At 41.7% G+C, this 23953-nt stretch overlaps 1 non-coding gene across 1 annotated transcript; it reads left to right on the top strand.

The window, feature by feature from the left end:
* The first annotated feature begins 6739 nt into the window (after positions 1 to 6739).
* On the top strand, positions 6740 to 6844 carry LOC128575661 (U6 spliceosomal RNA). Its single transcript, XR_008377082.1, has one exon. It is a non-coding gene; the product is annotated as a U6 spliceosomal RNA (small nuclear RNA).
* The last annotated feature ends 17109 nt before the right edge of the window (positions 6845 to 23953 follow it).

Genomic DNA, 23953 nt, shown 5'->3' with positions numbered 1-23953 from the left:
GTTCGGATTTCAGAGAAAGTAATTCTATACAAGTTGTCATAAGGATTTAAAATATTAATAATAAAAAGCTCTGCCACTTACGGTGACCTTGGACAAATCATGTAACCTCTACATGTCTCAATTTCCTCATCCATTATTATTACAAATAATATATATGAGAAGTATCTGAAAGACATCTGGGCAAGGCATGGTGGTTCACGCCTGTAATCCTAGCACTTTGGGAGGCAAAGATAGAAGGATTGCTTGAGACTAGGAGTTCAAGACCAGCCTGAGCGAAAGTGAGGCCCTGTCTTTACAAAAAAATGGAAAAATTAGCCAGCTGTGGTGGGGTGTGTGTGTGTAGTCCCAGCTACTTGGGAGGCTGAGTCAGAGAGATTACTGCAGCCCAGGAGTTGGAGGTTTCAGTGAGCTATGATGATACTACTTCAGTCTAGCCCAGGTGACAAAAGAAGGAAAAAAGATATCTGGAATATTGGACATGCTTAAAAGTAGTATCTGTCATTATTACTAACTATGAACAGCAGGCCTGTTTTTTACCTGGCTTTATCACTGTTAATATATGAAGTTTTGTATTTTATGTCCATAAAGTTTTGTAACTTTATGTATTAAATAACACAATAGAAGATCAAGATGGCCACTAGACACAGATATTATGAGCCTTTTCCACAGACAGGAACCAAAACGGTAAGCAGATTCTCACATTTGAACAGATTGTCTTAGAGAGAACGCTAGGACTCACTAGGGAAGTGATAGGAAGCACCAAAAATGGGTGAGGAAAGGGTTCAGGGCAACTTGCCTGGCCAGGGACTGGCTAACGCCTGGAAGAAGGTCCTGGATGTGGGGAAACAGTAAGAGAGGAGCCCCCCAGGGTTCTACTCTCTGAGATGAGTAGGCTACAGGAGAATCCCCTGGCCCGCGTGGTTCTTGGGCCTAGCATAGAGGGCTACTTGGAGCTTGCACAGAGACATTGCTCCAGAAAGGGAACCCACATGGAATCCCACAGGCATCTGAGCCTAGAGCACCTTGAGACAGGTGCCATTCTGAGATCCTAGATACCAGGGAACTGCGGGCATTCCTGCACCCACTGAGTGGCTCCAAGGAGCATAGAGGAGCCCAGGTGCTTCACACACTCCTGGAAGTCCCCGCCACTGTGCTGCAGGCTATTGCCAACACTGAGATGTAAACAGACAACATTTTCCAATTTCTGGCCCATCTTGCTTGCCTAGGTAAGGACCCAACCTTTCCGGTTGCAGGTCCAAGGTACCATTTTGAGAGGTTGACACCAGTATGCACCCTGCCTTTGGGCTGACTTTGGTTGAGCTGACATAGTGGCAGCCCATGTCTGGTTGGGGAGGACCAAGGAAACGAGGCTTTTCAGCACACATCTGGAGGTGTGTCCACCATCCCACAGCTGGCTGCTATGAGACCAAGTCTCAAGCAAACTGCACTCCCCACAGTTTCCTGCCAGTGCAGCCTGCCTGAGAAGGGCCTGCACTCTCAGGGTAGACAATATTTGTAAACAGAAATTACTTTATAAAAATCACATTGACAACAGAATAAAATATGCTGTCTTTATTTTCAGAATTTCTCTCTGTGTGTGTATGTGTTTTAAATATCTATCTCTTTGGCAAATTTCTCATTTACATCCTGAATCATTTCTCTGAGGTCTTGGTATTTGTTCTCAAATTTCTCCTGCATTTCATTGAGCTCCCTTAAAACCAGTTTTTCTTTTCTTTTTTTTTTTTTTTTTGAGACAGTCTCACTTTATCGCCCTCAGTAGAGTGCCATGGAGTCATAGCTCACGGCAACCTCAACTCTTGGGCTCAAGTGATTCTCTTGCCTCAGCCTCCAGAGTAGCTGAGACTATAGGCACCCACCACAATGCCCAGCTCTTTTTAGAGACTGGGGTCTCGATCTTGCTTAGGCTGGTCTCGAACCTGTGAGCTCAAGCAATCCACGCGCCTCAGCCTCCCAGAGTGCCAGGATTACAGGTGTGAGCCACTGCACCTGGCCTAAAAAGTAGTAAGTATTTGAATTCTTCATCTAGTATTTCAAAAATTACTTTTTGGTTAAGCTCAATTCCTGAAGAATTATTGTGTTCCTTTCGGGGGTGTCTATTTCCTTGCTTTTTCTTGTTCCCTGTGTCTTTACATTGTTATCTGCACAACTGCTGTATCAGTTGTTTCTTCCTATTTTTGAATTTCCTTTTGTTGCCAAGGGTTGGAACTTTTTCCTGAAGATGTGGCTACGGTGTTGGTTGGGTAGAGCCCTTTCGCTTTTTCTTTCTTTTTTTTTTTTTTTTTTGGTAGAGACAGAGTCTCACTTTACCACCCTTGGTAGAATGCCATGACGTCACAGGACTCACAGCAACCTCCAGCTCTTGGGCTTCCGCGATTCTCCTGCCTCAGCCTCCGGAGCAGCTGGGACTACAGGCGCCCGCCACAATGCCTGGCCATTTTTTTGTTGCAGTTTGGCCGGGGGCTGGACTTGAACCCGCCACCCTTGGTACATGAGGCCGGCGCCGTACTCACTGAGCCACAGGCGCCACCGCCCTTTAGCTTTTTCTTTCTTTCTTTCATTTTTTTTTTTTTGAGACAGTCTCAAGTTGTTGCCCTGGGTAGAGTGCTGTGACATCATAGCTCACAGCAACCTCAAACCTCAAACTCTTGGGCTTAAGTGATTCTCTTGCCTCAGCCTCCCAAGTAGTGGGGACTACAGGCACCTGCCACAATGCCCGGCTAATTTTCTGTTGTTGTTGTCATTGTTGTTTGGCAGGCCCCAGCCAGGTTTGACTGCCAGCCTTGGTGTATACGGCCAGTGCCCTATCCACTGAGCTATAGATGCCGCCAGCCCTTTAGTTTGGCTTCTCAGTGCATGCAGGGGTGAAGTCTCTGATTTGTCTACAGATAGCACTAGTTATGTCTATGGTTTCCTCAGTGTTAGGTGTGATTATTAGTGGAGGCTGTGGACCAGGCACAATGGCTTACGCCTGTAATCCTTGCACTCTAGAAGGACGAGGTGGGTGGATTGCCTGAGTTCAGGAGTTTAGACCAGCCTGAGCAAGAGCAAGACCCTGTCTCTACTAAAAATAGAAAAACTAGTCAGGCATGGTAGTGCATGCCTGTAGTCCCAGATACTTGGGAGGCTGAGGCAAGAGGATTGCTCAAGCCAAAGAGTTTGAGGTTACTATGAGTTATGATGCCACCATAGCACCCTACCCAGGGTGATAGAGTGAGACTATGTTGAAAGAAAGGAAAGAAAGAAAGAAGAAAAGAAAGAAAGAAAGAAAGGAAAGAAAGAAAGAAAGAAAGAAAGAAAGAAAGAAAGAAAGAAAGAAAGAAAGAAAGAAAGAAAGAAAGAAAGAAAGAAAGAAAGAAAGAAAGAAAGAAAGAAAGAAAGAAAGAAAGAAAGAGAGAAAAGAAAGAAAGCACTGTGGTGGATGCCTATAGTCCCAGCTACTAAAGAGGCTGGGGCAAGAGGATTGCTCAAGCCCAAAAGTTTGAGGTTGCTATGAGCTATGATACCAGGGCACTCTAGCCTGGGGCAACAGAGTGAGGCTCTGTCTCAAAAAAAAAAAAAAAGTAGGGCGGCGCCTGTGGCTCAGTGAGTAGGGCACCGGCCCCATATGCTGAGGGTGGTGGGTTCAAACCCAGCCCCGGCCAAACTGCAACAACAAAAAAATAGCCGGGCGTTGTGGCGGGCGTCTGTAGTCCCAGCTGCTTGGGAAGCTGAGGCAAGAGAATCACATAAGCCCAAGAGCTGGAGGTTGCTGTGAGCCGTGTGACGCCACGGCACTCTACCGAGGGCAGTAAAGTGAGACTCTGTCTCTACAAAAAAAAATAATAATAATAATAATTAAAAAAAAAAAAAAAGTAGAGGCTGTGAGGAAGTTATGCTGGGGACTGGAATGCCAAATGAGCCTGTCTCCAGGCTTTAGCACTAGCAGCAGTGGGTTAAGCATGTCTGTTGTGCTCCAGGGTGGCCTACGCTGGCTCCTGTGGTTCTAGGTGGGCTGATTTTTGGCCTCTAGGTGTCTTTCTCGAATGCTAGTTTTGGTAGTAGTGGGCTGTGCAAGTGAGTGGGCTCTCAAGCCGCGGGGTGGCTAGCATGGCTGGGTGATGGTGGTAGCAATGGTGAGATGCTCTCCTACATCCCAAGTGTTGTGTGCTTATGTTGGCAGGTGGGAGCTAGCTGGGATGGTAATGGAAAAGTGTTTGGGCCCAACCTCAGTCTCCTGGGAGCAGTGCTTAGGTGTCTGGGGGATAGGTAGATTAAGTTGTGCAATTCCCAGAGCCCTAGGCCATGCACTCTGGGAAGGGACATAGAGCTGGGTAAAGCCAGACTGGGCAAGCTTGAGCTCAGACCCCCAAATGGCAAGTGCATGCACCACCTTGATGGATGGGAGCAAGGCAATCATCAGGCTCCTGGTGGAATGCTCAGGTGAGGGGCAGCAGCCACCACACTGTGGTCTGGTCCTGGCAAGGAAAGGGTGAGGCTGGCCCCAGCACCACAGCATTGGCTGGTGGGTGGGGAACACATGTCCCTCTCATGCCTCAGTCCCAGTGGGGCTCTCTCCCTAGTCCTGGCCATCATAAAAGAACTGGTTCACACATCAGACCCAGCCATCTGTGCCTAGCCGTAACTCATCCCTGGCCTTAAGTGATCCCACCCAGCTCAATACTAGGCCTCTGTGGAAACTCATGGGCTCACCCAAGTTACAGAGACACTCAAAATGTGATTGTCTGGACACTATTCTCTCCAGTGACAGTACCCGCAGCCAATACCACACCACACTCACTTCTCAGGCCTGTCGGGGCTCATCTCTCACTCAAGCTCCAGTTCTACAAGTAACAGCCTGAATGTCCCTAATACCTAGGACCAGGCATTTGAACCCCAGCACACAGTCTGTTAGAAGCTAGGTTCGGGCTGGGCAAGGTGGCTCACACCTGTAATCCTAGCATTCTAGGAGGCCAAGGCGAGTGGATTGCCTGAGCTTATAGGTTCAAGATCAGCTTTAGCCAGAACAAGACAACATCTCTAAAAATAGCTGGGCTCAGCGCCCGTAGCTAAGTGGTTAGGGCACTGGCCACATACACGAAGGCTGGCGGGTTCAGACCCAGCCAGGGCCTCCTAAACAACAACTACAACAAAAAAATAGCCAGGTGTTGTGGCAGGAACCTGTAGTCCCAGCTACTCAGGAGTCTGAGGCCAGAGAATCGCATAAGCCCCCAAAAAAAGGAAGAAGAAGAAGAAGCTAGGTTCAAAAGTGCCATCTTGCTTAGGTTTCAGAAAGGGTGTAGACCCGGGAGAGCTCCCATACTGGAGCTGTTCCTTCTCACAGTCTCCAGGCAGCTTCTAAAGTTAGAGTCAAGCTTTGAGTGGGTCCACGTGCTTTCTTATGTCCTGGACTGCACGATTCATGGTGGGAAAGCGGACCACAGAAAGACTGTCACTCACACTCTCCCCACACTGGGAATCGCTCCCAGCTCCTGCTTCATCTCTCCTTGTGTCCTTCTCCCTCCTAGATTCTGGTGCTTCCTGTCGCTTTTCTGTTGAATTCCTCCATTCCCTCTTGGATAATAACACTCAGAATGTGATTGGACACTATTCTGATTCTTCTAAGTGGATAAGCCATGCCTGAAATGCTTCTAGTCAGCCATGGCAGCGGTGGTGGTGAGGGAGGCAGCAGCAGCGCCTCAGCACGGGGCCTGAGGCGTGTAATCAGAATGCACTGCAGAGACCCAGATGTGTATTGTTTTAAGCCACTAAGTTTGTTGCAATTTCTTATAGGAGCAAGAGAAAACTAACACTGCTGTAACAAAAACCTACACATCCAGAAATAGCTTTGGAAATAAACAATGGGAAGAAGCAGGAAAAGTTTAAGGCGCGTATTAGAAAAAGCATACAGGGGTTTCCTCGAGCAGGGCTATGAGCAGAAATATGAATGTTAACATCTCTGACGGGGCAGAGCAAGGTGGCTCACGTCTATAATCCTAGCTCTCTGGGAGGCCGAAGAGGGTGAATTGCTGGAGCTCAGGAGTTTGAGACCAGCTTGAGCAAGTGCGAGACCCCTTCTCTACTAAAAATAGAAAAACTAGTTGGGCATGGTGGCATACGCCTGTAGTTCTAGCTCCTGGGGAGGCTAAGGCAGGAGGATTGCTTGAGCCCAAGAGTTTGAAGTTGCTGTGAGTTATGACTACACAGGACTCTAACCAAGGGCGCAGAGTTGAGACGCTGTCTCAAAACAAAACAAAGAACATGTCTGACAGGGAGGACTCAGAAATAAGTGAGGAATATGGTAAGAAAAATTTACAAATCAGTTCAGAGAAAACTTAAATCATTATGAACAGACTTGATAGAAATATGAATGTTAAAGATGCAGCGGGTTAAGGCTCAGAAGGAAATGAGGAAAATGTTATTGGCAACTGGGAAAAAAATGGGATCCTTGTTACACAGGGACAAAAAGCTTAGAATTGTGCCTGGGAGTTATGCGGAAAACAGAATTTAGAAACAATAAATTTGACGATTCAGCTGAGGAAATTTCTAAGCAAAGTGTTGAAGGGTGTGATCTGGTTTCTTCTTGCTGCTTATAGTAAAATGTGAGAAGAAATAGATAATTTGAGAGAACAGCTAAACAAAAAAGGAAGCAGGACTTGGCAATTTGGGGGATTCTCGGCCTGTTCAGATTGCAAGAGATATTAGAACAATGAAATTCACTGTCAAGGATGTGGGCTTTCTCGTGCTTGCTTCAGCAGAACCTATACTAAAATTAGAACAATGCAGAGAAGATTAGCAAGGCCCCAGCTCAAGGATCATGCAAATTCATGAAGTATTCCATATTAAAAAAAAAAAAAAAGAGGAATGTGTGTTTTAGAGAAAAAGCTGAGAATATGGCTGGATGACCTTTTGCTAATATCTTAGAAAGATCAAAAGGTCAGAGTCTTCCATCACATAAAAGGCTTTTTGAAGAGATTAGTATGTGACTCATTATCCCCTCAGCTACCTCAACAGAAGCCAAAAATAGAAATGAGATTATCCATCCACAGAGAACTCTAACTAATCAATAAGAAAAGAACAAACAACTCATTTCTTTGTGGGCAAGAGACTTGAACAGAAACTTCTCTGAAGATGATAGGCACAGGGTCTACAAACACATGAAAAAATGTACATCATCTTTAATCATCCGAGAAATGCAAATCAAAACCACTTTGGAATATCACCTAACTCCAGTAAGATTAGCCCACATCACAAAATCCCAACACTGCAGATGTTGGTGTGGATGTGGAGAGAAAGGAACACTTCTACACTGCTGGTGGGACTGCAAACTAATACAGACTTTTTGGAAAGAAGTGTGGAGAATTCTCAAGGAACTAAAAGTTGACCTGCAACATCATTATTAGGTATCTACTCACATGAACAAAAATCATTTTACAACAAACATTTGCACCAGAATGTTTATTGCAGTCCAATTCATAATAGCCAAATCATGGAAGCAGCCTAAATGCCCCTCAACCCATGAACAGATTAACAAATTGTGGTATATGTATATTATGGAATACTATGCAGTCTTTTGTGACTACAAAAAGAGGGAGCCTTTACATCCTTTATATTTACTTGGATGGAGCTGGAACATATTCTTCTTCTTCTTCTTTTTTTTTTTTTTTAGCAAGCCTGGGCTGGGTTTGAACCCACCATCCCCAAGTGCGCTCTAACCATTGAGCTACAGGCACCCAGCCAGAACATACTCTTCTTAATAAAGTATCTCAAGAATGGAAAAAAGGAGAGGTGGAGCAAGATGGCAGCCAAGTAACAGCTTCCTTGCATCTGGGCACCGTGAGTCTGGGGAGATAGGACTCCAGGCATCTCGGGCTGGTGGGAACTGCCTATCATCACTCCTATGAGGATAGAGGGAGTCAGCGAGAGACTTCTGGACCCCAAGAGGAGGACTAAAACAGTGGAAAACCGGCAAGTGGTCGCGTGTGTTCAATCCGTCTAAACCCGCCCACAACTGTAAGTTCAGTAGCAGCGAGACTGCAAACCAGAAAGGCCTTACCTGTGAACTGTTTTGATGTCCTTGGACATGGCACTGAGTTGAACTGCCTTGGGGAAGGCCTGAGCAGGAGTGCGGAGAACTTTGGCCGTTGTCTAGGGCCCCAGTCTGAGCCGCTGAGCCAGACGGAGCTAATAGTGTTTGGCGGTGGGTCACACGGATCCATTGTCAGTGATCTGCCCCGGCAAGCTCCGCCCTCAGGGTCGCAGAGCTAGAAACAGGTGGGAGCTGGTAACCCAGCAACCAAGTAGCCTAAGGGTGGGGTCTGAGCCGCCTTGCAGCCCTAACCCTCAGGGGCAGAGTGAGACCAATTTTGGCACACTGGGTAAGTGGATAGCCACTTCAGCAGTGATTCCAGCGAGAAAGCTGGGAAAGCTTCTGCTCAGCAAGTTTACAAGTTCAAAGTGCCTTTTAAGTAGGCTGAAGAGAGATTTAGGGTGTCTACTGGCTGGGGTTTGAGAAATCAGCAGCCTCCAGTCGTATCAGAACTGTGACTAACATCTCATACCCCAGAAGACCACGTGTTGCCCAGACAATATTCAATAACATATACAAACTGCTTTGTTTTTGGTTGTGTATTTTTTTCTTTTTTTTTGTTGGTTGTTTTTTTTTTTGTTTGTTTATTTTGACGTTGCTGATGTTCTTTTGTTTTTTTAATTTCAATCTTTTCCATACAGATCCCTTTTTCTTTCTCAATTTTCCTAGTTTAATTATAATTTCCCATTGCTGCCTTTTTTAATAACTACAACTTCATTTTTCCTAGTGTTTCTACCGATATCATTTGGTTTTTCACCCAATTTTATCCCCGTAAAGTTTTCTGTTTGCTTGTTTTGGTTTGATTTATAGCATTTTTGTCTTTCCTCTCTACTTGGTGGAGGTGGGGTACTGTGTCTGATCAGGTTAGCAAAGAGCTGCTGACTTCAAGGGAACCACGCAACTGGGTAACCCAGAAGGTGGGGTTTTTTAAGGTTATGTCAAAGTACCCTACTGTACACCTATATTGCCCTGTCTCCCTCTTTCTGTGCCTCTCTTCTTTTTGTCAATATTCCTTATACCCACCCCCTCTCCTTTCTCTATCTTTCTTTTTTTCTTATCACTCGGTCCTCCTTTCTTTCATCCCCTTTTTTTGCTCTTCAACCTTCTCACCCTTCTGGTCCTGTAACCCTTAGTCCACAGGCACAAGAACTTAAAGAGCAAGAGGAAGTGAAAGGAAAATTAGAGCAAGGAAACAGATAAAAGAAATCACTCATGAGGAAGAATCAGCAGAAAACTCCAGGCAACATGAAGAACCAGTCTAGAACAACCCCACCAAGGGACCATGAGGTAGCTACTGCAGATGATTCCACCAGTATAGAAATGTTAGGAATGACAGAAAGGGAATTTAGAATACACATGTTGAAAACAATGAAAGAAATGATGGAAACAATGTAGGAAATTGCTAATAAAGTGGAAAATAACCAAAAGGAAATCCAAAAACAGAATCAAATAAGAGATGAACGATATGAAGAATATAAAAAGGATATAGCAGACCTGAAGGAACTGAAACAGTCAATTAGGGAACTTAAAGATGCAATGGAAAGTATCAGCAACAGGTTAGACCATGCAGAAGAAAGAATTTCAGAGGTAGAAGACAAAGTTCTTGAGATAACTCAGACAGTAAAAGAGGCAGAAAAGAAGAGAGAGAAAGCGGAACGTTCACTGTCAGAATTATGGGACTTTATGAAGCGTTCCAACATACAAGTTATAGGAATTCCAGAAGGGGAAGAAGAATGCCCCAGAGGAATGGAAGCCATACTAGAGAATATTAGAAAAGAAAATTTCCCAAACATCACCAAAGATTCTGACACACTGCTTTCAGAGGGATATCGGACCCCGGGTTGCCTCAACTCTAACCGAGCTTCTCGAAGACACATTGTGATGAACCTGTCCAAAGTCAAGACAAAAGAAAAGATTCTGCAAGCTGCCAGGAGTAAGCGCCAGTTGATCTACAGGGGCAAATCCATCAGAGTTACCGCAGACTTCTCTAATGAAACTTTCCAAGCAAGAAGACAATGGTCATCTACCTTTAATCTACTTAAACAGAACAATTGTCAGCCTAGAATTCTGTACCCTGCTAAGCTAAGCTTCAAAATTGACGGAGAAATCAAATCATTTACGGATATTCAAACATTGAGGAATTTCGCCACAACAAGACCAGCTCTACAGGAAATACTTCAACCTGTTCTGCATACTGACGACCACAATGGATCAGCAGCAAAGTAAGAACTCAGAAATCAAAGGACAGAACCTAACCTCCACACTGATGCAAAAGATAAAACTAAGCAATGGACTCTCACCAAATAAGACGAATAGAATACTACCACACTTATCAATTATCTCAATAAATAAATGTTAATGGCTTGAATTCCCCACTGAAGAGACATAGATTGGCTGACTGGATTAAAAAACACAAGCCATCCATTTGCTGTCTGCAAGAAACACACCTGGCTTCAAAAGACAAATTAAAGCTCCGAGTCAAGGGTTGGAAGACAATTTTTCAGGCAAATGGAATTCAGAAGAAAAGAGGAGTTGCAATCTTATTTTCAGATACATGTGGATTTAAAGCAACTAAAGTCAAAAAAGACAAAGATGGTCACTTTATATTGGTCAAGGGAAAAATACAACAAGAAGACATTTCAATTCTAAATATTTATGCACCCAATTTAAATGCTCCCAGATTCTTGAAGCAGACCTTACTCAGTCTGAGCAATATGATATCTGATAATACCATCATAACAGGGGACTTTAACACACCTCTTACAGAGTTGGACAGATCCTCTAAACAGAAATTAAACAAAGATGTAAGAGATTTAAATGAGACCCTAGAACAACTATGCTTGATAGATGCATATAGAACACTCCACCCCAAAGATAAAGAATATACATTCTTCTCATCATCCCATGGAACATTCTCCAAAATTGATCATATCCTGGGACACAAAACAAATATCAACAGAATCAAAAGAATTGAAATTTTACCTTGTATCTTTTCAGACCATAAGGCACTAAAGGTGGAACTCAACTCTAACAAATATGCTCAACCCCACCCAAAGGCATGGAAATTAAACAATCTTCTGTTGAATAACAGATGGGTGCAGGAAGAAATAAAACAGGAAATCATTAACTTCCTTGAGCATAACAACAATGAAGACACAAGCTACCAAAACCTGTGGGATACTGCAAAAGCAGTTTTGAGAGGAAAATTCATCGCTTTAGATGCCTACATTCGAAAAACAGAAAGAGAGCACATCAACAATCTCACAAGAGATCTTATGGAATTGGAAAAAGAAGAACAATCTAAGCCTAAACTCAGTAGAAGAAAAGAAATATCCAAAATCAAATCAGAGATCAATGAAATTGAAAACAAAAGAATCATTCAGAAAATTAATGAAACAAGGAGTTGGTTTTTTGAAAAAATAAATAAAATAGATAAACCATTGGCCAGACTAACTAGAAATAGAAAAGTAAAATCTCTAATAACCTCAATCAGAAATGATAAAGGGGAAATAACAACTGATCCCACAGAGATACAAGAGATCATCTCTGAATACTACCAGAAACTCTATGCCCAGAAATTTGACAATGTGAAGGAAATGGATCAATATTTGGAATCACACCCTCTCCCTAGACTTAGCCAGGAAGAAATAGACCTCCTGAACAGACCAATTTCAAGCACTGAGATCAAAGAAACAATAAAAAAGCTTCCAATTAAAAAATGCCCTGGTCCAGATGGCTTCACTCCAGAATTCTATCAAACCTTCAAGGAAGAGCTTATTCCTGTACTGCAGAAATTATTCCAAAAAACTGAGGAAGAAGGAATCTTCCCCAACACATTCTATGAAGCAAACATCACCCTGATACCAAAACCAGGAAAAGACCCAAACAAAAAGGAGAATTTCAGACCAATCTCACTCATGAATATAGATGGAAAAATTCTCAACAAAATCCTAGCCAATAGATTACAGCTTATCATCAAAAAAGTCATTGATCATGATCAAGTAGGCTTCATCCCAGGGATGCAAGGCTGGTTTAACATACGCAAGTCCATAAACGTTATCCACCATATTAACAGAGGCAAAAATAAAGATCACATGATCCTCTCAATAGATGCAGAAAAAGCATTTGATAAAATCCAGCATCCTTTTCTAATTAGAACACTGAAGAGTATAGGCGTAGGTGGCACATTTCTAAAACTGATTGAAGCTATCTATGACAAACCCACAGCCAATATTTTACTGAATGGAGTAAAACTGAAAGCTTTTCCTCTTAGAACTGGAAGCAGACAAGGTTGTCCTCTGTCACCTTTACTATTCAACATAGTGCTGGAAGTTCTAGCCAATACAATTAGGCAAGACAAGGAAATAAAGGGAATCCAAATGGGAGCAGAGGAGGTCAAACTCTCCCTCTTTGCTGATGACATGATCTTATACTTAGAGAACCCCAAAGACTCAACCACAAGACTCCTAGAAGTCATCAAAAAATACAGTAATGTTTCAGGATATAAAATCAATGTCCACAAGTCAGTAGCCTTTGTATACACCAATAACAGTCAAGATGAGAAGCTAATTAAGGAAACAACTTCCTTCACGATAGTTTCAAAGAAAATGAAATACCTAGGAATATACCTAACGAAGGAGGTGAAGGACCTCTATAAAGAAAACTATGAACTCCTCAGAAAGGAAATAGCAGAGGATATTAACAAATGGAAGAACATACCATGCTCATGGATGGGAAGAATCAACATTGTTGAAATGTCTATACTTCCCAAAGCAATCTACCTATTCAATGCCATTCCTATCAAAGTACCTACATCGTACTTTCAAGATTTGGAAAAAATGATTCTGCGTTTTGTATGGAACCGGAAAAAAACCCGTATAGCTAAGGCAGTTCTTAGTAATAAAAATAAAGCTGGGGGCATCAGCATACCAGATTTTAGTCTCTACTGCAAAGCCATGGTGCTCAAGACAGCATGGTACTGGCACAAAAACAGAGACATAGACACTTGGAATCGAATTGAACACCAAGAAATGAAACTAACATCTTACAACCACCTAATCTTCGATAAACCAAACAAGAACTTACCTTGGGGGAAAGACTCCCTATTCAATAAATGGTGTTGGGTGAACTGGATATCTACATGTAAAAGACTGAAACTGGACCCACACCTTTCCCCACTCACAAAAATTGATTCAAGATGGATAAAGGACTTAAATTTAAGGCATGAAACAATAAAAATCCTCAAAGAAAGCATAGGAAAAACACTGGAAGATATTGGCCTGGGGGAAGACTTCATGAAGAAGACTGCCATGGCAATTGCAACAACAACAAAAATAAACAAATGGGACTTCATTAAACTGAAAAGCTTCTGTACAGCTAAGGACACAATAACCAAAGCAAAGAGACAACCTACACAATGGGAAAGGATATTTGCATATTTTCAATCAGACAAAAACTTGATAACCAGGATCTATAGAGAACTCAAATTAATCCACATGAAAAAAGCCAACAATCCCTTATATCAATGGGCAAGAGACATGAATAGAACTTTCTCTAAAGACGACAGACGAATGGCTAACAAACACATGAAAAAATGTTCATCATCTCTATATATTAGAGAAATGCAAATCAAAACATCCCTGAGATATCATCTAACCCCAGTGAGAATGGCCCACATCACAAAATCTCAAAACTGCAGATGCTGGCATGGATGTGGAGAGAAGGGAACACTTTTACACTGCTGGTGGGACTGCAAACTAGTACAACCTTTCTGGAAGGAGGTATGGAGACACCTCAAAGCACTCAACCTAGACCTCCCATTCGATCCTGCAATCCCATTACTGGGCATCTACCCAGAAGGAAAAAAAAGGACACTTGTACTAGACTGTTTATTGCAGCTCAATTTACCATTGCCAAAATGTGGAAACAGCCTAAATGCCCACCAACCCAGTAATGGATTAACAAGCTGTGGTATATGTATACCATGGAATACTATTCAGCCATTAAAAAAAATGGAGACTTTACCTCCTTCGTATTAACCTGGATGGAAGTGGAAGACATTATTCTTAGTAAAGCATCACAAAAATGGAGAAGCATGAATCCTATGTACTCAATCTTGATATGAGGACAATTAATGACAATTAAGGTTATGGGGGGGGAGCAGAAAGAGGGATGGAGGGAGGGGGGTGGGGCCTTAGTGTGTGTCACACTTTATGGGGGCAAGACATGATTGCAAGGGGGACTTTACCTAACAATTGCAATCAGTGTAACTGGCTTATTGTACCCTCAATGAATCCCCAACAATAAAAAAAAATATATGTATATATATATATAAAAAAAAGATATTAAAAAACGGGATATTATCAAAATAAAAAAAAACAAACAAAAGCAAAAACAACTTGTTATTTTAAGGCTTTGAGTTTTAGGATAACTTCTGTGAGCCTAGTGTTGCTGTGGCAATAGTCAACTAACACAACCACCATGTGATTGTCCTCAACGAACGGTCCTGGGACACCTGCATCCAAATCATCTGGGCACTTGTTATAAAAATGGAGATTATAGGAAAATGGTTACTTACATACACTGACTAAGTCATTTGATGGGACGATTCAGCAGTAGATATTAAACTTAAGAATATATTAAAAAAAAATGGAAAAAATTATCCAATGTCCTCAATACTATTATGAAACCAATATATAAATACTTACACATTCATACGAATGATGAAACATGAAGATAGTCCAGAAAGAAAGAAGGGAGGGAGGGGAGAGAAGGGAAAGCGGGAAGGGCAAGTGGAGGGAGAGAGGGTACACCTAATGTACACAATGCAAGGGTACATTTCAAAACAACTAAAATATATTATAAATGTCTTAGCACACACAAAAAAGAAAGAAATGAGATTATCTGGAGATCTATGAAGGGGCCTTTTGTCTAATGGAGTGAATCCCCAGGACATAATAGGAGAGACCCACAAGGTTCTTGAGAATTTTATACCAGCAGAAACACTGCAGCTTGGACTGAAAGAAATAGAGAGAATATGAAATGAAAGAACATTGTAAGATCCTCAAAATTCCATAGGCAGGAGACAAGTTGATAAAACTACCCAGCTGTAAACTTGTGCTGAAACTTTCAAGAAAAAGGAAGAAGGGACTGAAGCCAGCTTTCCATGGAGGCTCCCGTTCAGAAGGAGAGTTAAAGGACAGAAATTTAGCAAGTAACCTGATGGATTAGAGCTGCGCCAAGAGAGAAGGTTGAAGGATGCACATCAACCCTGCTGAGGTGAGCTGCAACTCCAAGGATACAAACAAAAGGTACAAAATCCATCACCAAGCGGATGGGAGTCCCCTCCCCCATGAGAACGGCTCGGAGTACCCCATAAACAAACAAGCAGAGTTCAAAAGTCCTCCCATTATATTCCACAGGAGAGACCCTCTAAAAACTGGACCTACTTCCCCTACTAGGGTGCCATGGCCCTCTCCTGCCAGGCATAAAACTGTGTAAAACTGTATATATTCTCTACCTGCAATTCTGAGCTCCCAGCACTCCCCTCCACTCTCACTCTGAGGTCTGGAGGCCTGTCCCCCAGGAGTTCAGATATGTGGGGGGGTTTTTTTGGGTTTTTTTTGTTTTTTTTTTACAGTTTTTGGCCAGGGCTGGGTTTGAACCTGCCATCTCCGGCATATGGGGTCGGTGCACTACTCCTTTGAGCCACAGGCGCCGCCAATTTGTGGGTATTTTCTCGAGAGGTATGCACAAGGCCTGGACTGCTGCTGGTCAGTGCTGATTCTGCAGCATGGGAGTGAGAAGAGGAAGGTCGGTTGAGAGGGAACCACAAAGGAGTGGCAGTGACCCAGGGTGCAGAGCAGCAGCCATTTTCTGGCAACAATAGGGCTCACCCCTGGATATTCCAGAGTCACACCCCCTGTCTCTCTGGGCAACCAGAGAAAGCCAGGCATCTACTCAGGTGGCAACCACCAGCAGAACAGATCTGGGACAGAAACGCAGGCTCCGTGAGTAAAGGGTTTGCCTGAGGTGGTACCAGCCTGGGTGGAGCCCCGGGGGGAGGGGGGCCTAGAAAACACATGCACAGTGCTGGCTCACTCCCAGGGCGGGGCTGACCCAGAGGACCACTTTACTGAGCCTAAGATGCACCCAGCCCTCAGGGGATCATCAACCTAGACAAAGGAGGGCAGGAGGCTAGAATTGACAGCTAACCCTGCTGCAAATACAAACCTGCAGCAGCAAAGATAGGGCCTCAGGCGCAGGTTCTGTGAACTCAAAACAGCTTCTCTTCTGCAGGGCAATTTAGCCGGGACAGAAACAAATTCTGCAAAGTCGTTCTGTTCTGTCAGTAACATCAATCAGGGGTGGGGCTGGAACTGAGTGAACAGCCCCAGACTCCATCAAGTGCCCAAGGTTGTCAGGCCTCACCTCCCCCTGCCGGATAGTGGCACAGAGCAGTGGCCTGGCTGAGGAGACAGATCTCCTTGTGATTCAGGCAGGTGCAAACCCTGGAGTATCTGCCCATTGGAGGCAACTGGGTCACAGCCCTGTGGGGTTACCAGTGACTGAGTGTGACAGAGGTGCATGGTGGGGAAGGAGGCATCAACTTTCCCAGACTAATCTATTTGCTGGGTGGGTCCTCCTGACCTCATGGAGCACCACAGCAAGTCATATTTGAGTTGTTAGCAGACCCCTGGGATCTACCCTGTTTCCCTGAAAATAAGACATCCTCCAAAAATAAGACCTAATTACAGGAAAGATAAGACATCCCCTGAAAATAAGACCTAGCACATCTTTGGGAGCACACCTTAAAATAAAACACTGTCTTATTTTCGGGGAAACAGGGTAGTTGCCAGAGACCTTTTAAACTCTCCCACCTGAGACAGGTGCTGACTGAGACAATTAATTTGGACCTTTGGAACTGAGCCAATCATCCAAGGACTATCCAAGTGGTGCCCTGGGTGTGTGGTTGTAGGAAGGTTTGATTTTCCTTTTCCAATTGTTGCCTGTGGGGGGCAGGGTGACTTAATTACTGGTATTTCTCCACACTGAGACTTCAACCCAGAGTAACTGTTTCACTAGGGTCAGACAGATACCAGCTGAAAACAAGACAGAGACACTTAGCCCCACCACACCAAGCAGGTCCCCAGATTCTCAGGCCGTAGCACTGTATGGGTCTTTGGCAAAACTCCAGGGGAAAAGCTACAGAGACCAGTCACAGCTTTTGGGCAAAGGACTGGTTAATCACTACTCCTGGAGCCCTGAACCCAACTTTTCTTTATCCACTCATCTAGTCAAACAGTGTAAAATAATCATGGGGCGGAATCAGCGGAAAAACTCTGGTGACATGAATAACCAGAGTAGATCAACCCCTCACCAAGGAAAAATATGGCAGATGTAACTGAGGATCCCATTCATAAACAGATGGCCGAGATGTCAGAAATCGAATTCAGAATTTGGATCGCAAACAAGATTAATAGAATGGAGAAAAAGTTGGAATTAGAAATTCGAGAAGCAATTCAAAAGTTGGAATTAGAAATTCAAGGAGCAATTCAAAAGTTGTGTCAAGAATTCAACTAATTTAAAGACAAAACCACCAAAGATTTTGACACATTGAAGCAAGAATTTGCAGCCCTCAAAGATCTGAAAAAATACAGTAGAATCCCTCAGTAACAGAGTGGAACAAGCAGAAGAAAGGATTTCTGACATTGAAGACAAAGCTTTTGAAAGCTCCCAAACTCTCAAAGAGGAAGAGAAATGGAGAGCAAAAACGGATCATTCTCTCAGACAGCTCTGGGATAATTCGAAGAAGGCTAATATCTGCCTCATTGGAATCCCTGAAAGTGATGAAGTGGCTTTGCAAGGCATAGAGGCTCTTCTCCATGAAATTATGAAAGAGAATTTTCCAGACATGCCAAGAGATTCTGAAATTCACACAGCAGACAGTTTCAGAACCCCAGCAGACTCAACCCCAATAAGTTGATAATTTGATAGTTACGATAAGCACATCATAATTAACTTCACTAAAGTTAATATGAAGGAGAAAATTCTGAAAGCAGCCAGATATAAGAAAACTATAACCTACAAGGGGAAGAATATTAGAATGACTGCTGATCTCTCTCCTGAAACTTTTCAAGCCAGAAGAGGGTGGTCATCAACTTTTAATCTCCTAAAATAAAATAAATTTTAACCCTGGATCCTGTATCCAGCTAAACTGAGTTTCATTTATGAAGGAGAAATTAAATACTTTAATGACTTCACATGTTGAAGAAATGTGCCATAACCAAACCAGCTCTTCACAATATTCTCAGATCTATCCTCCATAATGACCAGCCCAATCCTCTACCACAAAAGTAAACTCACTCAGAAACTTTTGATCAAACTCCAACTTCCACAGTGGCGAAAGGGTTAAAAATGTCCACTGGACTTTAGAAAAACTTGGTACTCAAAATTTTACCAGACTTATCTATATTCTCCATTAATGTGAATGGCTTAAACTGTCCTCTAAAGAGGCACAGGTTGGCTGAATGAATACAAAAACTCAGGCCAGATATCTGCTGCATACAAGAATCTCATCTTACCTTAAAAGATAAATATAGACTCAGGGTGAAAGGATGGTCATCCATATTTCAGGCAAATGGAAATCAAAAAAAAGCAGGTGTTGCAATTCTATTTGCAGATACAATACGCTTTAAACCAACAAAAGTAAGGAAAGATAAGAATGGTCACTTTATATTTGTTAAGGGTAATACTCAATATGATGAGATTTTAATTATTAATATTTATGCACCCAACAAGAATGCGCCTCAATTTATAAGAGAGACTCTAACAGACATGAGCAACTTGATTTCCCTCAGCTCCATAATAGTCAGAGATTTTAGCACTCCTTTGGCAGTGTTGGATAGATCCTCCAATAAGAAGCTGAGCAAAGGGTGGCGCCTGTGGCTCAGTCGGTAAGGCGCCGGCCCCATATACCGAGGGTGGTGGGTTCAAACCCGGCCCCAGCCAGAACTGCAACCAAAAAAAAAAAAAAAATAGCCGGGCATTGTGGTGGGTGCCTGTAGTCCCAGCTACTCGGGAGGCTGAGGCAAGAGAATCGCTTAAGCCCAGGAGTTGGAAGTTGCTGTGAGCTGTGTGAGGCCACGGCACTCTACCGAGGGCCAGAAAGTGAGACTCTGTCTCTACAAAAAAAAAAAAAAAAAAAAGAAGCTGAGCAAAGAAATTTTAGATTTAGGGCAGTGCCTGTGGCTCAAAGGGGTAGGGCGCCGGTCCCATATGCCGAAGGTGGTGGGTTCAAACCCAGCCCCAGCCCCAGCCAAGAACTGCAAAAAAAAAAAAAGAAAGAAAGAAAAGAAATTTTAGATTTAAACCTAACCATCCAACATTTGGATTTAACAGACATCAACAGAACATTTCATCCCAACAAAACTGAATACACATACTTCTCATCAGCCCACGGAACATACTTCAAAATCGACCACATCTTAGGTCACAAGTCTAACCTCAGTAAATTTAATGGAAAAGAAATTATTCCTTGCATCTTCTTGGACCACCATGGAATAAAAATTAAACTCAGTAACAACAGAAATCTGCATACTCATACAAAAACATAGAAGTTAAATAACCTTATACTGAATGATAGCTGGGTCATAGATGAGATTAAGAAGGAAATTACCAAATTTTTGGAACAAAACGACAATGAAGACACGAATTATCAGAACCTCTGGGATACCGCAAAGGCAGTCCTAAGAGGGAAATTTATAGCACTGCAAGCCTTCCTCAAGAGAACGGAAAGAGAGGAAGTTAACAACTTAATGGGACATCTCAAGCAACTGGAAAAGGAAGAACATTCCAATCCCAAACCCAGTAGAAGAAAAGAAATAACCAAAATTAGAGCAGAATTAAATGAAATTGAAAACAACAGATCAATAAATCAAAAAGTTGGTTTTTTTGAAAAGGTCTTTAAAATAGATAAACCTTTGGCTAACCTAACCAGGAAAAAAAGTAAAATCTCTAATTTCATCAATCAGAAATGACAAAGACGAAATAACAACAGACTGTTCAGAAATTCAAAAAATCCTTAATGAATATTACAAGAAACTTTATTCTCAGAAATATGAAAATCTGAAAGAAATTGACCAATACTTGGAAGCATGTCACCTTCCAAGACTTAGCCAGAATCAAGTGGAAATGTTGAACAGGCCTATATCAAGTTCTGAAATAGCATCAACCATACAAAAATCTTCCTAAAAAGAAAAGCCCAGGACCAGATGGCTTCACGTCAGAATTCTACCAAACCTTTAAAGAGGAACTAGTACCTATATTACTCAACCTGTTCCAAAATATAGAAAAAGAAGGAAGACTACCCAACAAGTTCTATGAAGCAAACATCACCCTGATCCCCAAACCAGGAAAAGACCCAACAAGAAAAGAAAATTACATACCAATATCACTAATGAATATAGATACAAAAATATTCAACAAGATCCTAACAAACAGAATCCAGCAACACATCAAACAAATTATACATCATGACCAAATCAGTTTTAACCCAGGATCTCAAGGCTAGTTCAATATATGTAAATCTATAAATATAATTCAGCATGTAAACAAATTAAAAAACGATAACCATATGATTCTCTCAATTGATGCAGAAAAAGCTTTTGAGAATATCCGGCATCCCTTATGATCAGAACACTTAAGAAAATTGGTATAGAAGGAACATTTCTTAAACCGATAGAGGCCATCTACAGCAAACCCACAGCCAATATTGTATTGAATGGAGTTAAATTGAAATCATTTCCACTCAGATCAGGAACCAGACAAGGTTACCCATTGTCTCCACTGCTCTTTAACATCGTAATGGAGCTTTTAGCCATCACAATTAGGGAAGAAAAGGCAATCAAGTGTATCCGTATAGGGTCAGAAGAGATCAAACTTTCGTTCTTCGCAGATGATATGATTGTATATCTGGAAAACACCACGGATTCTACTACAAAACTCTTAGAAGTGATCAAGGAATACAGTAGCGTCTCAGGTTATAAAATCAACACTCATGAATCTGTAGCCTTTATATACCAACAATAGTCAAGCTGAAAAAACGGTTAAGGACTCTATTCCATTCACAGTAGTACCAAAGAAGATGACATATTTGGGAGTTTATCTAATAAAGGATGTGAAAGATCTCTATAAAGAGAACTATGAAATCTAAGAAAATAAAGAGCTGAAAATATTAACAAATGGAAAAACATACCATGCTCATGGCTGGGAAGAATCAACATTGTTAAAATGTCCATACTACCCAAAGCAATATACAATTTTAATGCAATCCCTATTAAAGCTCCACTGTCATACTTTAAAGATCCTGAAAAAATAATACTTCGTTTTATATGGAATCAGAAAAAAACTTGAATAGCCAAGACATTACTCAGAAATAAAAACAAAGCAGGAGGAATCACGCTACCAGACCTCAGACTATACTATAAATCAATAGTGATCAAAACAGCATGGTACTGGCACAAAAACAGAGAGGTAGATGTATGGAACAGAATAGAGAACCAAGAAATGAACCCAGCTACTTACCATTATTTTATCTTTGACAAGTCAATTAAAAACAGTCAGTGGGGAAAAGATTTCCTATATAACAAATGGTGCTGGGTGAACTGGCCGGCAACCTATAGAAGACTGAAACTGGACCCACATCTTTCACCATTAACTAAGATGGATTCTCACTGGATTAAATTAAACTTAAGACATGAAACTGTAAGAATACTAGAAGATAAAACCAGTGTATGGTACCCCATGATCGCATTAATGTACACAGCTATGATTTAATATTAATAAAAAATAAATAAATAAATATCTATGTGAAGTAATAAAACTTGAGATATAGAAAGTTCTACTAACTAGAACAAAGTTATAGTCATTAAAAGGAATGCTCAGCAAACAAAATAGCATGTAAAAGTTTTATCAGTTAATGTATCTGTCATTTGGGGTATACACATTCAAAGAAAGAATGGTAAAATAAATTATATTATAGATCATATTACTAATATTTCTTAAAAACAACTTTTATTATTTTTATTAACAATTTTTGTCACTTTGTCTATGTTCATGGTAATAATGTTAAAGTTATAATTAATTAAAAGGAAGAAAATAAATTACCTACAAAAAAACATAAAAATACTAGAAGAAAGTGCAGGGTTTCTTCAAGAAACCCTGGAAGAAATCGGTCTGGGCGAATATTTTATGAGGAGGACCCCCCAGGCAATTGAAGCAGCTTCAAAAATACACTACTGGGACCTGATCAAACTAAAAAACGCTAAAAAGCTTTTGCACAGCCAAGAACACAGTAAGTAAGGCAAGCAAGCAGCCCTCAGAATGGGAGAAGATATTTGCAGGTTATGTCTCTGACAAAGGTTTAATAACCAGAATCCACAGAGAACTCAAACGCATAAGCAGGAAAAGAACAAGTGATCCTATCTCAGGCTGGGCAAGGGACTTGAAGAGAAACTTCTGTAAAGAAGACAGGTGCACGGCCTACATACATATGAAAAAATGCTCATCATCCTTAATCATCAGAGAATCATCAGAATGCAAATCAAAACTACTTTGAGATATCAGCTAACTCCAGTAAGACTAGCCCATATCACAAAATTCCAAGACCAGAGATGTTGGTGTGAATGTGGAGAAAAGGGAACACTTCTACTCTGCTGGTGGGAATGCAAATTAATACATTCCTTTTGGAAAGATGTTTGGAGAACACTTAGAGATCTAAAAATAGATCTGCCATTCAATCCTATAATTCCTCTACTAGGCATATACCCAGAAGACCAAAAATCACATCATAACAAAGATATTTGTACCATAATGTTTATTGCAGCTCAATTCATAATTGCTAAGTCATGGAAAAAGCCTAAGTGCCCATCAATCCACGAATGGACTAATAAATTGTGGTACATGTACACCATGGAATCTTATGCAGCCTTAAAGAAAGATGGAGACTTTACCTCTTTCATGTTTACATGGATTCTTCTTAGTAAAGTATCTCAAGAATGGAAGAAAAAGTATCCAATGTACTCATTCCTACTATGAAACTAATTTATGTCTTTCACATGAAAGCTATAACCCAGTTATAACCTAAGAATATGGGGAAGGGGGAGAGGGAGGGGAGGGAAGGTGATTGGTGGGATCACACCTACAGTGCATCTTACAAGGGTACATTACTAAATGTAGAATATAAATGTCTTAACACAAAAACTAAGAAAATGCCAGGAAGGCTATGTTAACCAGTGTGATGAAAATATGTCAAATGATCTATAAAACCAGTGTATGGTGCCCCATGATCGCATTAATGTCCACAGCTATGATTTAATAAAAGAAAGGAAAAGGAAGAAGGACTCAGGGTAGAGCTATAATCCCAAAGTCAAAACCTTGAACTACAAAGTACTATTCCTAGGACTTGAAACCTCATGGAGTTTGTCTAATTCAATTTTCAAAATTGCTCTTTGCAAGGGGATGTCTTTAACTGTTATCTTATACCACCATTGTATTTTGGGAGCAGTTCGTTTTCCTTTTTCTTTTTTTTGAGACAGAGTCTGATTATGTTGCCCTCAGTGGAGTGCCGCAGCATCACAGCTCACAGCAACCTCAAACCCTTGGGCTTAAATGATTCTCTTGCCTCAGTCTTCCAAGTAGCTGTGACGACAGGCACCCACCACAACACCCAACTATTTTTTTTGTTACTGTTGTTACAGTTGTCATTGTTGTTTAGCAGGCTCGGGCCTGGTTAGAATCTGCCAGCCCCAGTGTATGTGGCTTGCGCCCTAACCACTGAGCCATGGGCGCTGAGCCAGGAGCAGTTTG

Source organism: Nycticebus coucang, chromosome 22 (genome assembly GCF_027406575.1).
Source record: "Nycticebus coucang isolate mNycCou1 chromosome 22, mNycCou1.pri, whole genome shotgun sequence".
In the NCBI taxonomy this organism is placed as follows: domain Eukaryota; kingdom Metazoa; phylum Chordata; class Mammalia; order Primates; family Lorisidae; genus Nycticebus; species Nycticebus coucang.
The sequence above is the reverse complement of the archived record's forward strand: the minus strand, read 5'-3'. Positions and strand labels throughout refer to the sequence as shown.